The sequence below is a fragment of the Symphalangus syndactylus genome, chromosome 16, assembly GCF_028878055.3.
Source record: "Symphalangus syndactylus isolate Jambi chromosome 16, NHGRI_mSymSyn1-v2.1_pri, whole genome shotgun sequence".
Classification (NCBI taxonomy): Eukaryota; Metazoa; Chordata; class Mammalia; order Primates; family Hylobatidae; genus Symphalangus; species Symphalangus syndactylus.
In genome coordinates this window covers 51,649,481-51,667,973 of record NC_072438.2, presented here as the reverse complement: position 1 = coordinate 51,667,973, position 18,493 = coordinate 51,649,481, and the positions used below count along the sequence as shown (strand labels likewise).

The window sequence follows — 18,493 nt, the reverse complement described above, 5'->3', positions numbered from 1 at the left end:
CTCCACACAATATACCTGGTAACAAACCTGCACATGTAACACCTGAATCTAAATAAAAGTTGAAATTATAAACAAAAGATAACCAAACAAAATTCAAAAACAAAGAGGAAATACATTGTACTATCTCCACAACTAAATTTAGAAAATAAAACAATCTTAAAAATTTCTTCCAAAAAATGACACAATAAAAATAATCTCCTTCTACAGACAAATACTTTTTAAAATCTAGCTACAACTAAAATAGCTACCAGTTAATTTTCTCAATGGATTTTCATATGTATTTTAAAATTAAGATTTAGGAAAATATTTATCTGCTGCAAATAAAGCAGGTCAATTTTTCACTACTAGTTATTGGAGAAACATATTAACCCCAGCCACACTAAACCTGCTATATGAATATGTATTCTATTCTCCAGAGACTAGGCATCTTTATCAATGGAAATCTGTGCAAATGTATCTACATATCTGAAAGATAGACTTTTATCTGAAGAAAAATTCAAATTATGTGGAAATTTTCTTTATCATCCCCTTTGTGTGTATAGAAAAATACAAGTAATAAATCAGAACTAATACTATGTATCATCCATTTTCTCATAAGTTGTATATTAAAGGTTTTCTGTCAAGAACCATGGTATGGGCCCACATCAGATAATTATTGCAACATGTTAAACTATGTGCTTTCTTAGAACACAAAGTAGTATAATAATTCAATTGCTATTTGAGAAAAATAGGATGTTTCACTTTTGCCTCATCTAAAGAGCTTATCCATGTGTTATTTTTTTTAATCAAATGAATCATAGGCAAAAACTCTCAGCATTGCTAAGGCAGGGGAAAAAAGTAAGAAAAAGAAGCATCTAAAAGAAATGGAGCATAAAGTGAAGCGAGATCTTTGGAAAATTTAGTTCACAAAAAGGTTTTATGGTATGTAATTTATTCATGGCTTCTGCCAGATGGAGTTAATAGCAGCTGCCTATCCTCTTGCTTGTGGTAGTTATCCCCTAAAATGTCTCAGCTTACATCCTAAGAAACAAGGCATCACTGCTCAATTACAATATTATACCTGCAACACAATATTCTATAGATGAAGAGGCTATGAAACAGGCATGTAGATGTGTCTGAGGCAAGTCAGTACTGTTTAGGGATTGTATTTCTACTGCTGGAATTCACAGGGCGCTATGGACTCATCTCAATGAATCCCTCATCGAACCTATGCCCTTTATTTTATGTTTTTGTTTATTTGGAATATATATGCAAAAAGGAAAGTCAAAATAATTGTTTGATTACAGAAAGAGAGAATAAGGATTCACAAAATACCAGATAAGAGTCTGAACTTCCACTCATATTTTGTGAATTTCTTATATATCATCCTCACGCATTTAGCCTAATTTTATTTGGTTCTTGCAGCAACGCTGTAAGAAAATATTTATATCTCAAAATTTTAGCTGAGATAATAAAATCTCAATAATATACTTAGTAAGTAGTTGGCCTGAATTGGACTGACTTGATCCAATTCACCTACATTCCAATCTAGTCTATTTTGTTACAGCTGCCACTCCTCTCTGACACTTGCAACATGATTCAACATTGAACAGAAACTGGATAAGTGGGTGGGCCAGGCAACTAAAATGTCTGTCATTAACTGATCTGAGGTATATAAATTGCATCCACTCTGTAGATTTCCTTAAAGTTGCCATCACCAGACCACAGACAGGAAATGAGAGTTTTAGCTTTAAATTTGTAAGAAGCTGTCTGACACAGTCTTGATTCTAAGTGTAAAGTGAACGAACATCAAGACCACATGATGCCTAGAGAAACCATGACCTACATCATTTAATGACAGCTCTGAGTAATAAATGCTAGCTTAGCCAAAATGGGGATCACCCTTAGAAGGTGTCATTGAATATAAATAGCAAAGATACATCACTCAGAGAAGAGAAAATATAAGTACACGCAGGATATTTATGAGACTGAAGACTAAGAAATATTAAAGGGCAGTAAAAACAGCATCTGCCACATTATACAAAACAGGCTGATACCTAAGGAAGTACAAATCTGTAGTTACTTTTCAGAAGAAAAGTGCCCCACTCATGGAAGGTCAGAAGTCAAAAACAGACTTGCAGGGACAGATGGGTCAGGTCAAGAATAGGTCTGCAGGGACTAGTATAATCAATACTAAGGACTGGGTTAGAAAGCAGGGCCTGAGGACAACTGAAATTTTTGCCAAATTAAAAAATATCTGCTCAGGAATTCTACCTGGTACTAAAAGATTACATTTCTCTAGCAATTAAACCAATTCAGAAATCTCCTGTATATGGCTTTTTAAAATGGGTGCAATGCCAAAAAACACAAGAAATGCTCATCATCACTGGCCATCAGAGAAATGCAAATCAAAACCACAGTGAGATACCATCTCACACCAGTTAGAATGGCCATCATTAAAAAATCAGGAAACAACAGGTGCTGGAGAGGATGTGGAGAAATAGGAACACTTTTACACTGTTGGGGGGACTGTAAACTAGGTCAACCATTGTGGAAGTCAGTGTGGCGATTCCTCAGGGATCTAGAACTAGAAATACCATTTGACCCAGCCACCCCATTACTGGGTATATACCCAAAGGACTATAAATCATGCTACTATAAAGACACATGCACACATATGTTTATGGTGGCACTATTCACAATAGCAAAGAGTTGGAACCAACCCAAATGTCCAACAACGATAGACTGGATTAAGAAAATGTGGCACATATACACCATGGAATACTATGCAGCCATAAAAAATGATGAGTTCATGTCCTTTGTAGGGACATGGATGAAACTGGAAAACATCATTCTCAGTAAACTATCGCAAAGACAAAAAACCAAACGCTGCATGTTCTCTCTCATAGGTGGGAATTGAACAATGAGAACTCATGGACACAGGAAGGGGAACATCACACTCCGGGGACTGTTGTGTGGTTGGGGGAGGGGGGAGGGACAGCATTAGGAGATATACCTAATGCTAAATGACGAGTTAATGGGTGCAGCACACCAACATGGCACATGGATACATATGTAACAAACCTGCACATTGTGCACATGTACCCTAAAACCTAAAGTATAATAATAAAAAAAAAAAAAACACTTAACCAGAAAAAAAATACAGATAAAAAAAAACAGTGATATTTAGAATTACTTGTTTAAAAATCAGCTCTTTCAAGGTATAATTTACATATGCCCTTTTTTAGTATATAATTCAATGAGTTATGATGAATGCACAGTCATCTATCATCACAGTCATGATGTAGAATAATTCCATCACCCCCAAAAGCTTCCCTGAGCCCGTTTTTAATTGCTTCCTTCCTCTCCACTTATAGCCTCTGGCAAACACTGTCCTGCTTTCTGTTATGAAAGTTTTTGAACTGTTATGAAGTTCATTTAAATGGAATTATACAGCATGTAGCCTTTCAAGTGTGGCTTTTTTACTGAGCACAGTGCACTTGAGATTCTCCCATGTTGCTGCTGGCATTCCTTGCATGCAGTCCATTGCTTTGTATTGCTGAGTAGTACACCATTCATGGATGTACCACAGTTTTTTCATTCCTTCATCAGTTTGTGGACATTTGAATTGTTTTTAGTTTGAGTTATTACAAATAAAGTTGCTATTGCAAATAAAAAAATAAAAAAAATAAAATGGGTGCAACAATAGTATTACATTCACAACTTTAGTGGCTTTACTCTTTTACTTTCTTATCAGTAAAAATGTCTAGTAAATAAAATTGTCCAAGTTAATATTTCAGTATTAGTAGAAACTAACTGCTGTAACAAATCAACTTCAAAATTTATAGTGAGCTAATCATGATAGAAGTTTAATTTTCACTGACATCAACTATCCAAAGAAGTTGTCCTAAACAGTATTAGCTTCTTTTTGCTCAGTGGTTCAAGGATCCAGGTTCCCTGCATTTAGGAGTCCTGCTATCCCTTAGGGTCCCATCGTTATTTGCATATAGCAAGTGAAGAGGCAAGAGAGGAAAGAGAAGGCACAGTCTTTTCTTTTCTTTTTTTTTTTTTTTTTTTTTTTTGAGACCGAGTCTCGCTCTGTCTCCCAGGCTGGAGTGCAGTGGCACGATCTCGGCTCACTGCAAGCTCCGCCTCCCAGGTTCACGCCATTTTCCAGCCTCAGCCTCTCCGAGTAGCTGGGACTACAGGCGCCCGCCACCATGCCCGGCTAATTTTTTTTTTTTTTTTTTGTATTTTTAGTAGAGACGGGGTTTCACTATGGTCTCGATCTCCTGACCTCGTGATCCGCCCGCCTCGGCCTCCCAAAGTGCTGGGATTACAAGCGTGAGCCAACGCACCCGGCCACAGTCTTTTCTTAAAAGGCTTGAGCAGAAAGTGCACACTTCTCTTCTACTCACAATTCTTTAGCTAGAGGCCTGTTATATGGCTACACCTAATAGCAAGTAAGACTCGCTATATGTCCAAAGAGAAGAGAAGAATGTGAATTTTGACGAACATGTAACAGTTTTTGCCAATGAATCATTTTCCACTTACATATATGTGTATCCAGTGAACACCAAGTGTGATAGTAGCAGTAACCAAAGGCGGAAGTACATTTAAAATGAGGAACACTCAAACAAAATTGAAGTATAATATGGTAGGTACCAATCAATTCAAGAGAGCTAAGCAGAATTCTAATGCCTAGAAAACAGTTATGTGCCACTGAACATGACTAGATCTTATTCCTTCTAACTGTATTTTTGTACCCATTAACCATCTCCTCCTCATACTCCATTCCCAACTACTCTTCCTGAATTTCTTTTTTATTCTAACATAGATACTTGCTTTTCTTCTTCTCCCCTCTTATGTTGTATTTTAATATCCATGAATAGGGATATTCATAGATAAAATATTTCTTTTGATTACATATGTGAATTTTTCCAATTTGATTTGAGGAATAAAGACATAATAACCTGGACATTGGAGAATACATATATGTCTAGAAGTAGCCTAGAACTATCTGTGAAATTTCCCAGCATTAGTAGAGTAATAATCATCTTATAACTTGTTATGAGCCAAGAAGGAAAGAAATATTTAAATGAGACCCACAGAGAGCACACATCTCCAAATGGCAGGCAAGGTGGTGGAGTAGAAAAAAGAAAGCTACATTTCAGGCTGGCTTTCTTGTCTGCTGTAATAATCCTGTGCCTATTGAAGTTGATACTAAATGAGAGATTGGTGAGTAAAGTTGACAGGATTTTATCTATGTGAATTTACTCCTTTAAAGTAAACTTGAGACATTGCCTTGCTTATTCCCATAACAGCAAGCATCTAAAGGTCAACAATATTTCCTAAAATTCCGAAAGCTTATTGAACTCCTTCTTTTCAAGGGCTTCAAAGCTAAGAAAGGCAGCAAAGCTGGGCACTGTGGCTCACGCCTATCATCCCAGCACTTTGGGAGGCTGAGGTGGGTGGATCACCTGAGGTCAGTAGTTTGAGACCAGCCTGACCAATGTGGTGAAACCCCGTCTTTACTAAAAACTACAAAAATTAGCCGGGCATGGTGGCGGGTGCCTGTAATCCCAGCTACTTGGGAGGCTAAGGTGAGAGAATCACTTGAGCCTGGCAGGCGGAGGTTACAGCGAGAGGAGACTGCACCATTGCACTCCAGCCTGGGAGAAAGAGCAAGACCCCATCTCAAAAAAAAAAAAAAAAAAAAAAAGCAATCCAATAAAACAGAAAATTTCCAAAATCCAAGAGAATTAATGAATGCAGTTTAAGCAGAGAATAGAAAATGAGTGGTCAGAGAATTGAGACCAACTGAGGATGCCAGCCTCCCATTGCATTGAATAGCTCACTTACACAAGGGATTTTGAATCATGTAACCACTAATCCCTGGCCTGTGAATCTCTCTGGTCAAGAATACTAGCCTGACTAATACAACATCAAGAAATAACCCATATACAAATTTAGAAACCTCGCTTTCAACACACAAAAATGTATTGAAGAAATTGAGTCAGCAGCAATACCTAGTCTTTTACTCTCTTATTTCTTCTCATGTGGATAGAATTACTATTGTGATTACCAACATTTTAGGGAATTAGAATTAATTTTCTCATTTTTATTTTTCCCTACTCTATTCTTAAAGTGATAGAGAATTTTTTTTAATTACAATAAATTTGATGTTAGTTTCAGGGCAGCAGATAATAGAATTGGGGTCAGGGGAGTGGTGATTAGTGCATATGATAGCATTCCTAGAAATAAACTGAGTCACCTTGAGGTGCCCTCTTCGAATCACTTGAGTTTGATTCAATAGTTAGATTCCACAACTTGAGTTATTTTTCTAAGATTTATCTCTTTTTAATTTCTATGTTAATGTTACTAGTCAGTTTTAGAGAAATTAGACTTTTTCCTGGATTGCCCTGAGGAAATGTTTTCTCAGGATGGTCTTCCTTGAAGTTTTTCAAACACATGTCTATGGGAAACTCAATATATCAATATGTATTATTAATTATGTATATGAACTGGAGCACAAAGAAACAGTATACTGGCTCAAAGAAGTTGCATAGTTTGTTTTGTCAAGAATGGGTACGGGTCTGATTAGAGACTGATCATTCTTTTCTAAAGTCATTAAGAGAATAAAAACGGCAAAGAACAAATCTAGCAAAACTGGGTTTACCAACACGGATAATGGTTTCGTCAAAATATTTAAAATGACACTGAAATAGCTCCTTTTTACATTTTTTTTAATTTTACTTTGAAACAACTGCTTTTTGCAGGACACTTTCTTACTTTTCTTTAATTTTTATTTTACTTTCCTAGAAAATCTCACATGGCAGAATCTAAATGAAAGGGCTCAATATTCTGCCATTACAGAATTATAATATTTTTAATAAAATTCACTGCTTCAAAACAATTTGAATTTTTTGCAGTCTTTCGTAAATACTCTAAGGAAGGATTTGAGCTTAGTGCTTTAAAATTTCAAGTTTTCATTTGGCACATGTTGGGGCATAAGAGCATATGGCGCTGTGCTGTGTAAGTTTGATGGACATCATTGATAACTGCATAATGGACACTATCTTCAGCTTCTTCATTCACATTACATTAAATAAATATTAAAATCTTTATATTTACTTTTCACAGTATTAATTCTTGATCAAAGAAATAAAAATGTTATTTGCTTTTCAATTTACATGTTCTTTTCTAAAAGGCTTAGGTTATTTGAATGGAAAGTATAATGATTCAAATGCAAGTGAGAAGAATTTCTATTACCAAAATACAAATTCAAGAAGGTAAAACAGCATGCCTTATATAATAAGTAGATATTGACACATAGAAGGAAATATACAAAATGTAAATATATTCAGAAGTCGATTTAAAATTTTAAGTTAATTTCTACATGGTTTTGAAGAGCATTTCATTGCAGCAGAATAAACTCTGTCTCCCTAGAGATATTTTTGTCATTTAGCAAAAATATTAGTGTCATATACTTCTAAGTTACTAATTTTAAATAATATAAAGAATCAGGCTGGGCACGGTGGCTCACGCTTGTAATCCCAGCACTTTGGGAGGCCAAGGCGGGCAGATCACGAGGTCAGGAGATCGAGGCCATCCTGGCTAACATGGTGAAACCCTGTCTCTACTAAAAAATACAAAAAATTAGCCGGGCGTGGTGGCGGGCGCCTGTAGCCCCAGCTACTTGGGCAGCTGAGGCAGGTGAATAGCGTGAACCTGGGAGGCAGAGCTTGCAGTGAGCCAAGATTGTGCCACTGCACTCCAGCCTGGGTGACAGAGCGAGACTCTGTCTCAAAATAATAATAATAATAATAATAATAATAATAATATAAAGAATCTATAGCCCTCTCCCCCATTTATTGTGGTTATCTGTACATTTCAATTTTGGTAATCACAGAAAATTTTCTCTAATATTGTAAGGTAACAACAGTTTTGCATTAAAAACCTTGCATTAATAGTATACTATTTTTCTTTTTGACTTTAAACTCATTGAAGCATGAACATCCTTTTGGCTGGATAATTGGGTTTTGGTATGAGAAACAAACTTTTGGAATTGGCACTAGAGTACAAATTTAATTAAGGACACAATTCCTGTAATAATCAGAACATCTGTGCCATGACCAAATACTTCTCACTGCTTACATTTTTAAGGCCTTTATTTTAGACTCTACAAAAGGTTCATTTGCCTTCTGATATTGAACATCTATTTGCAATTTTTAAACCTTCTGAAGCAATTTGGTGACTATATATAGTTCATGTGAAGTTAATTATAACAAGTAACTAGAAATTTTTAAAGTCTATTTTAACAAAATGCAGATTTTAAAAACTCAAGACAGGGGAAATTTTGTTAAAAACACTAATTTAGAGAAGTTGTACATATTTAAAAATCAATTTCCCATAAAATCACTAGTGGAAAAACAAGACTTTTACATTGAGAATTATTTCTTCTTTCTTATATCTTTATAATGGAAGAGAGGGATGTTAACATGAATATACAAATGAATATAGATTTACCAAATGAGGGAAATATTCCTATAACCCCCACAACCATCAAGTTAAGGTTAAACTTTGAGAAAATATTAAAATGTCATGTACAACTTTTGGCTTTGAGAAAAAGAGGGAAGGCAGAGGTGATCAGAGGTGGAAAAAGAAAGACAGCCACCAAATCTCTGAGGACAAAGACATTAGACACAGAACATGATGAGAGAACATGTACCACTGTTTTTTAAGTTTCTAAAATGATTTGTCTTTTTTTTTTTACTTTTCAATACAGTAGACGAGAGTAGACATGTTTATAAATAATAATACTCCTAAGAATAGTAAATGAGCAATTGAGAAATTGTAGAGTCACATAAGCATGGATGCATATGTGTTATCAACAAAACGAAGGCAGTAACATAAACAAATGGAGTGTAAAAAACCCACCAAAATACCATCAATTGAATTCTACTTTGTTGTAAGAAAGATTTTCATTATACCAACCATAAAACAAGAGTCACACAGAAAAGGTTTTGATATATTTTTCTGCCTAGTACCATCCAAGGCATAGAAGTAGAATGCAATAAACAACTTGAATTAAAATAATTTATTTAAAAAGCAAAAACTTATTTTAAAAAATATTGACGCTGTCTTTTTTTCTCCCAGTAGAATGGAGTTTCATGAAGTCAGGCTTTGTTGTCTGCTTTCTTCATTGTCATATCCTTAATCCATAAAAGAGTGCCTAGAATTAAATACAAGTACACCTCCAAGATATTGTGGGTTCAGTACCAGACAAACACAATAAAGCAAATCACAGGAATTTTTTGGTTTCCCAGTGCATATACAAGTTATGTTTACACTATACTGTAGCATATTAAGTGTGAAATAGTATTATATTTAAAAAGAGTACATACTTTTAAAAAACACTTTGTTGCTAAAAAATGCTAACAATCATCTGAGCCTTCAGCAAGTCATGATCTTGGTGGTGGTGGAGGGTCTCGTCTCAATGTTTATGCATGCTAACTGATCAGGGTAGTGGTTACTGAAGATTGGATGGCTGTGGAAATTTATTAAAACAAAACAGTAATAAAGTTTGTCTCATCAATGAATTATTCTTCTCACAAAAGATTTCTCTGTAGCATGCAATGTTGTTTGATAGCATTTGACCCACAATAAAACTTCTTTCAAAATTGGACTCAATCTTTTCAAACCTGCTGCTGCTTTATCAACTTACTCTAATATTCTAAATGCTTTGTTGTCATTTCAACAATGTTCTCAGCATCTTCATTAGGAATAGATTCCATCTCAAAACCACTTTATTTGCTCAGCACTGAGAAGTAACTCCTCATTCCTTGAAGTTTTATCATGAGACTGCAGTAAATCAGTCACACCTTCAAGTTGCACTTCTAATGCTAGTTTTCTTGTTATTGCTACCACCTCTGTAGTTACTTCTACTGAAGTCTTGAATCCTAAAAGTCATTTATGTGTACTGGAATTAACTTCTTCCAAACTCCTGTTAATGTTAGTATAATGACCTCCTCCCATGAATCACGAATGTTCTTAATGGGATCTAGAATGATGAACTCTTTCCAAAAGATTTTAAATTTACTTTGCTCAGATCCATCATAGGAATCATTATCTATGGCAGCTATAGCCTTACAAAATGTTTTTCTTAAATAAGACTTGAAAGACGAAATTACTCCTTGATCCATGGGCTGCTGAATGAATCACTATCTATGGCAGCTATAGCCTTACAAAATGTTTTTCTTAGATAATAAGACTTGAAAGGTGAAATTATTCCTTGATCTATGGGCTGCTGAATGAATATTTTGTTGGCAGACAGGAAAACATTGATCCCCTTGTACTTTTCCATCACAGTTATCAGTGACCAGGTGCATTGTCAATGAACAGTACTATTTTGAAGGGAATTTTTTCTGAGCATTAGTTCTCAACAGTGGGCTTAAAATATTCAGTAAACCATGATGTAAACATATGCTCTGTCATATGAGCTTTGTTTTATTTATGGAACACAGGCAGAATAGATTTAGCATAATTCTTAAGTGACTTAGAATTTTCAGAATGGCAAGTGGATATTGGCTTCAACTTAAAGTCACTAACTGCATTACCCCTTAACCCATTTATGCCTAGTGCTCCATTATTGGAATGCTAAGCTTGTGGGAATTATTTATAACCTACTGTTCAAGGTCATCACCAAGGTCTGATTTTTCACACAAAATATTTGCAACCTCCAACTATAAATGGGTTAACAAGGGAATCATCCTGTCCTTGAAGCTTTGAAACCAGATACTGACTTCTCTTCTCTCGATACGAAAGTCCTAGATGGCATCTTCTTCCAATAGGAGGCTACTTCACCTACATTGAAAATCTGTTGTTTGGTGTATCACCTTCATCAGTTTTCTTTGCTAGATCTGGACAACTTACTGCTTCACCTTGAACTTTTATGTTATGGAGATGGCTTCTCTTTTTAAACCTCATGAACCAATCACTGCTAACTCCAAACGTTTCTTCTACAGCTTCCTCACCCCTCTCAGCCTTCGTAGAATTGAAGAGAAATAGGGCCTTGCTCTTGATTAGGCTTTTTCTTAAAGAAATGTTGTAGCTGGTTTGATCTTTTATCCAGACCACTCTAACTTTCTCCATATCAGCAATAAGACTGCTTTGCTTTGTTTTCATTCATGTGTTCACTTGAGTAGCACTTTTAATTTCCATCAAGAATTTTTGCTTTGAATTCACAGCTTCACTATTTGGTTCAAGAAGCCTAGCTTTTGGCCTATCCTGGCTTTGGGCATGCCTTCCTTACTAAGCTTAATTTCTAGCTTTTGATTTAAAGTGAGAGATGTACAACTCTTCTTTTCACCTGAACCCTTAGAAGCAATTGTAGGGTTATTAATTGATACTACGGTATTATTGTGTCTCATGGAAAGTGGATGTCTAAAAAGAGAAAACAATATGGGGGAATGGCCAGAGAATGTAGAAGTCAGAACACACACAACATTTATCAGTAAAGTTTGCCACCTTATATAGTGCAGTTTGTGATGTCCCAAAATGATTACAATAGTAACACCAAAGATTACTGATCACTGATCAATATCACATTTATAATAATTCCAAAATTTGAATACTCGGAGAACTACCAAAAATGTGGCACAAAGACATGAAGTGAGCCCATGCCATTAGAAAAATGGCACCAATAGGCATGTTTGACACAGGCTTGCCACAAACCTTCAACTTATAAAATTCACAGTATCTGGAAAGCACAATAAAGTGAAGTTTGATAAAATGAGATATGCCTGTAGATGCTCAATAAATATTTTTCTTACAATGAAGGAACAAATAGGATGCACACTTAGAGTACAGAAAGTACCATTGTCTTTACCATGGCCAGGATGAAATATATCTTTTTTTTTTTTTTTTTTGAGACAGAGTCTCGCTCTGTCGCCCAGGCTGGAGTGCAGTGGCGCGATCTCGGCTCACTGCAAGCTCCGCCTCCCGGGTTCACGCCATTCTCCTGCCTCAGCCTCTCCGAGTAGCTGGGACTACAGGCGCCCGCCACCACGCCCGGCTAATTTTTTGTATTTTTAGTAGAGACGGGGTTTCACCATGGTCTCGATCTCCTGACCTCGTGATCCGCCCGCCTCAGCCTCCCAAAGTGCTGGGATTACAAGCGTGAGCCACCGCGCCCGGCCGATGAAATATATCTTTAACGTGTCATCTACCCTTGATGTGATTCCATGCTAATCAGAAACCATCCAATTAATGAGCCATTCTCACAGACAAAAGTAATATGTATGGTCACTGAAAAGTTATACCCTTCATTACAAGATATATAATTTCTATTTCATTCTATTACTCAACAACTCAGAGAAATCTCCTCTCTGACCTGAACGAGGCATCCTGTTGTTGGTACATGGCAACTTTATACACATCAACAAAGCCAAGATTTGCAAGCCAACACCATTTGTGAAGGAAAAGCTATGATAAACAAAGAGTTCAAAGAGACCGTGTAAACTGATTATTGTAGAAAACCCTGGAATTTTTCCTTTTACTCACTTGATTTGACTTTCTGTGTTCAAACAATTTTATTGCTTGTGGTGATAGAATTGAGTGATTTAGATTTATACATTTTAAAAGTGATGAGAAACTCTACAAGCCAGAAGAGAGTGGGGGCCGATATTCAACATTCTTAAAGAAAAGAATTTTCAACCCAGAATTTCCTATCCCGCCAAACTAAGCTTCATAAGTGAAGGAGAAATAAAATACTTTACAGACAAGCAAACGCTGAGTGATTTTGTCACCACCAGGCCTGCCCTAAAAGAGCTCCTGAAGGAAGCACTAAACATGGAAAGGAACAACCGGTACCAGCCCCTGCAAAAACATGCCAAATTGTAAAGACCATCGAGGCTAGGAAGAAACTATAGCAACTAACGAGCAAAATAACCAACTAACATCATAATGACAGGATCAGATTCACACATAACAATATTCACGTTAAATGTAAATGGGCTAAATGCTCCAATCAAAAGACACAGACTGGCAAACTGGATAAGGAGTCAGGACCCATCAGTGTGCTGTATTCAGGAAACCCATCTCACGTGCAGAGACACACATAGACTCAAAATAAAGGGATGGAGGAAGATCTATCAAGCAACTGGAAAACAAAAAAAGGCAGGGGTTGCAATCCTAGTCTCTGATAAAATAGACTTTAAACCAACAAAGATCAAAAGAGACAAAGAAGGCCATTACATAATGGTAAAGGGATCAATTCAACAAGAAGAGCTAACTATCCTAAATATATATGCACCCAACACAGGAGCACCCAGATTCATAAAGCAAGTCCTCAGTGAACTACAAAGGGACTTAAACTCCCACACAATAATAATGGGAGATTTTAACACCCCACTGTCAGCATTAGACAGATCAACGAGACAGAAAGTTAACAAGGATATCCAGGAATTGAACTCAGCTCTACATAAAGTGGACCTAATAGACATCTACAGAACTCTCCACCCCAAATCAACAGAATATACATTTTTTTCAGCACCACACCACACCTATTCCAAAATTGACCACATAGTTGGAAGTAAAGCTCTTCTCAGCAAATGTAAAAGAACAGAGATTATAACAAACTGTCTCTCAGACCACAGTGCAATCAAACTAGAACTCAGGATTAAGAAACTCAGTCAAAACCGCTCAACTACATGGAAACTGAACAACCTGCTCCTGAATGACTATTGGGTACATAATGAAATGAAGGCAGAAATAAAGATGTTCTTTGAAACCAACGAGAACAAAGACACAACATACCAGAATCTCTGGGACACGTTCAAAGCAGTGTGTAGAGGAAAATTTATAGCACTAAATGCCCACAAGAGAAAGCAGGAAAGATCCAAAATTGACACCCTAACATCACAATTAAAAGAACTAGAAAAGCAAGAGCAAACACATTCAAAAGCTAGCAGAAGGCTAGAAATAACTAAAATCAGAGCAGAACTGAAGGAAATAGAGACACAAAAAACCCTTCAAAAAATTAATGAATCCAGGAGCTGGTTTTTTGAAAAGATCAACAAAATTGATGGACCGCTAGGAAGACTAATAAAGAAGAAAAGAGAGAAGAATCAAATAGATGCAATAAAAAACGAAAAAGGGGATATCACCACCGATCCCACAGAAATACAATCTACCATCAGAGAATACTACAAACACCTCTATGCAAATAAACTAGAAAATCTAGAAGAAATGGATAAATTCCTCGACAAATACACCCTCCCAAGACTAAACCAGGAAGAAGTTGAATCTCTGAATAGACCAATAACAGGTTCTGAAATTGTGGCAATAATCAATAGCTTACCAACCAAAGAGAGTCCAGGACCTGATGGATTCACAGCTGAATTCTACCAGAGGTACAAGGAGGAACTGGTACCATTCCTTCTGAAACTATTCCAATCGATAGAAAAAGAGGGAATCCTCCCTAACACATTTTACGAAGCCAGCGTCGTCCTGATACCAAAACCTGGCAGAGACATAACCAAAAAAGAGAATTTCAGACCAATATCCTTGATGAACATTGATGCAAAAATCCTCAATAAAATACTGGCAAACCGAATCCAGCAGCACATCAAAAAGCTTATCCACCATGATCAAGTGGGCTTCATCCCTGGGATGCAAGGCTGGTTCAACATACGCAAATCAATAAATGTAATCCAGCATATAAACAGAATCAAAGACAAAAACCACATGATTATCTCAATAGATGCAGAAAAGGCCTTTGACAAAATTCAACAACCCTTCATGCTAAAAACTCTCAATAAATTAGGTATTGATGGGACGTATCTCAAAATAATAACAGCTATCTACAACAAACCCACAGCCAATATCATACTGAATGGGCAAAAACTGGAAGCATTCCCTCTGAAAACTGGCACAAGACAGGGATGCCCTCTCTCACCGCTCCTATTCAACATAGTGCTGGAAGTTCTGGCCAGAGCAATCAGGCAGGAGAAGGAAATAAAGGGTATTCAATTAGGAAAAGAGGAAGTCAAATTGTCCCTGTTTGCAGATGACATGATTGTATATCTAGAAAACCCCATTGTCTCAGCCCAAAATCTCCTTAAGCTGATTAGCAACTTCAGCAAAGTCTCAGGATACAAAATTAATGTACAAAAATCACAAGCATTCTTGTACACCAATAACAGACAAACAGAGAGCCAAATCATGAGTGAACTCCCATTCACAATTGCTTCAAAGAGAATAAAATACCTGGGAATCCAACTTACAAGGGATGTGAAGGACCTCTTCAAGGAGAACTACAAACCACTGCTCAATGAAATAAAAGAGGATACAAACAAATGGAAGAACATTCCATGCTCATGGGTTGGAAGAATCAATATCGTGAAAATGGCCATACTGCCCAAGGTAATTTATAGATTCAATGCCATCCCCATCAAGCTACCAATGACTTTCTTCACAGAATTGGAAAAAACTACTTTAAAGTTCATATGGAACCAAAAAAGAGCCCGCATCGCCAAGTCAATCCTAAGCCAAAAGAACAAAGCTGGAGGCATCACGCTACCTGACTTCAAACTATACTACAAGGCTACAGTAACCAAAACAGCATGGTACTGGTACCACAACAGAGACATAGATCAATGGAACAGAACAGAGCCCTCAGAAATGATGCCGCATAGCTACAACTATCTGATCTTTGACAAACCTGACAAAAACAAGAAATGGGGAAAGGATTCCCTATTTAATAAATGGTGCTGGGAAAACTGGCTAGCCATATGTAGAAAGCTGAAACTGGATCCCTTCCTTACACCTTATACAAAAATTAATTCAAGATGGATTAAAGACTTATATGTTAGACCTAAAACCATTAAAATCCTACAAGAAAACCTAGGCAATACCATTCAGGACATAGGCGTGGGCAAGGACTTCATGTCTAAAACACCAAAAGCAATGGCAACAAAAGCCAAAATCGACAAATGGGATCTCATTAAACTAAAGAGCTTCTGCACAGCAAAAGAAACTATCATCAGAGTGAACAGGCAACCTACACAATGGGAGAAAATTTTTGCAACCTACTCATCTGACAAAGGGCTAATATCCAGAATCTACAATGAACTCAAACAAATTTACAAGAAAAAAACAAACAACCCCATCAAAAAGTGGGCAGAGGACATGAACAGACACTTCTCAAAAGAAGACATTTATGCAGCCAAAAAACACATGAAGAAATGCTCATCATCACTGGCCATCAGAGAAATGCAAATCAAAACCACAGTGAGATACCATCTCACACCAGTTAGAATGGCCATCATTAAAAAATCAGGAAACAACAGGTGCTGGAGAGGATGTGGAGAAATAGGAACACTTTTACACTGTTGGTGGGACTGTAAACTAGTTCAACCATTGTGGAAGTCAGTGTGGCGATTCCTCAGGGATCTCGAACTAGAAATACCATTTGACCCAGCCATCCCATTACTGGGTATATACCCAAAGGACTGTAAATCATGCTGCTATAAAGACACATGCACACGTATGTTTATTGCGGCACTATTCACAATAGCAAAGAGTTGGAACCAACCCAAATGTCCAACAACGATAGACTGGATTAAGAAAATGTGGCACATATACACCATGGAATACTATGCAGCCATAAAAAATGATGAGTTCGTGTCCTTTGTAGGGACATGGATGAAACTGGAAACCATCATTCTCAGTAAACTATCGCAAGGACAAAAAACCAAACACCGCATGTTCTCACTCATAGGTGGGAATTGAACAATGAGAACTCATGGACACAGGAAGGGGAACATCACACTCCGGGGACTGTTGTGGGGTGGGGGGAGGGGGGAGGGACAGCATTAGGAGATACACCTAATGCTAAATGACGAATTAATGGGTGCAGGAAATCAACATGGCACATGGATACATATGTAACAAACCTGCACATTGTGCACATGTACCCTAAAACCCTAAAGTATAATTAAAAAAAAAAAAAAAAATACAATTGAAAAATCAAATAAATTACAAAGATATATAATGAAAAAAAAAAAAAAAAAAAAAAAAAAGTGATGGCATGTTCTGTTAATTCACAGTATACCCATTTGACCTGAATCATCATCTGTCAAAACAGAGACTTGGATTAATGACAATTTCACATATCAGATCTCAAAGGTTTGTGGGCGTATCTAGAACACTCCGTACATACTCTAAAAGGTTTCTTCATTATTGATGATAAAGAATCCTACGACAAATAACAATGAAAGGCCTATCAACAGGTCACTTAATGAGATCCTCTTTTGGGGTTCAAGTATCCCAGTATACCAACAAATACGGAGAGAGCTCTTACCTGCCAGTTGGAAACCCAGTGCCATAGACTAAATGCCTCCCCCAAAATTCAGATGTTGAAATTTTAATCCCCAATGTGATAGTTTAAGGAGTTGGTAACTTTGGGAAGTGACAAGAGTATGAGGGTAGAGCCTCATGAATGAGATTAATGCCCTTATTTAAAAAAAAATTAAAAAACAGCTCCTTCACCCTTTTTTACCATGTGAGGACAGAGAAAGAAGGCACCATCTAGGAATCAGAAAGTGAGCCCTCACAAAATATCAAGTCCGTTGGCAGCCTGATCTTGCTCCTTAGCCTTCAGAACTGTGAAAAATAAATTTCTGTTGTTTATAAAACACCTAGTTTATGGCATTTTGTTACAGCAGCCCAAACAGACTAAGATACTGGTAATTAAACAATAATCTCATATCCAAATGGAAAACCTAAATATTTTCATAAACTAATTGGAAAGTACTACCTTAACATCATACTATCTAATGAAAAGTCTTCATCGAAGTTCAACTTTTTACTATTGAAATAAAAAATAATTAATTCATTAAAAGTGTTATAAAAAGCAACAGTCTTACAGTTTCCTAAATACACCAGCCTCATTCTACCTCAAGTCTTTGTATTTTCTGTTTTACTGCCTGGAATACTTTTCCCCCAGAGTTTTATAACTTACTCTCTTGCTTTCTTTAGATGATGACTGTCATAATTCTTGTTCCAGTTTAACTCACTCAGTGAAGACTTCTGTGGACATCCTCCTTATAGAAAAAATGCCACATGTTCTCTCCTAAAATATATTGTTTAGCAAAATATGAGAATACTAAATACATTTTCTAGTGTTATTTTTTCTAAAATTTAAGTCAATTTTAGCACGTGTTTGGTTGAATATTTTATAAAATAGCTAATGACTGGAGGCTATTGTTCAGGCAACCAGATAACATACCACATGCTCACCATACCCTGTAATATTTTTCTCCACATGTCTAATCACAGTATAATATAGTTTACATTTTTATTATTTATTTTGTTTATCTATTTCTCCTAATAAAATGTAATTTTCATCAGGATGAAAATTTTTGTCTACTTTGTACTCTGCTGTATCCCTAGGACCTAGACCAAAACCTAACAGATAGCAAGCATTCAGCAACATTATTGAGTGACTAAA

The 18,493-nt window shown here is 36.5% G+C and overlaps 1 long non-coding RNA gene across 2 annotated transcripts in view; it reads right to left on the bottom strand.

Annotated features, from left to right (window-relative positions):
• LOC134732741 (uncharacterized) overlaps window positions 1-18,493 on the bottom strand; it is a 239,310-nt gene that overhangs the window by 31,112 nt on the left and 189,705 nt on the right. Inside the window, exon 5 of one of the 2 annotated variants that reach the window (XR_010116220.1) lies at window positions 17,868-18,115. The exons of the other annotated variant lie outside the window; for it this stretch is intronic. This is a non-coding gene — a long non-coding RNA (uncharacterized lncRNA). Of the gene's footprint in view, window positions 1-17,867; window positions 18,116-18,493 lie in introns of those variants that run through there. 2 annotated transcript variants of the gene reach the window in all.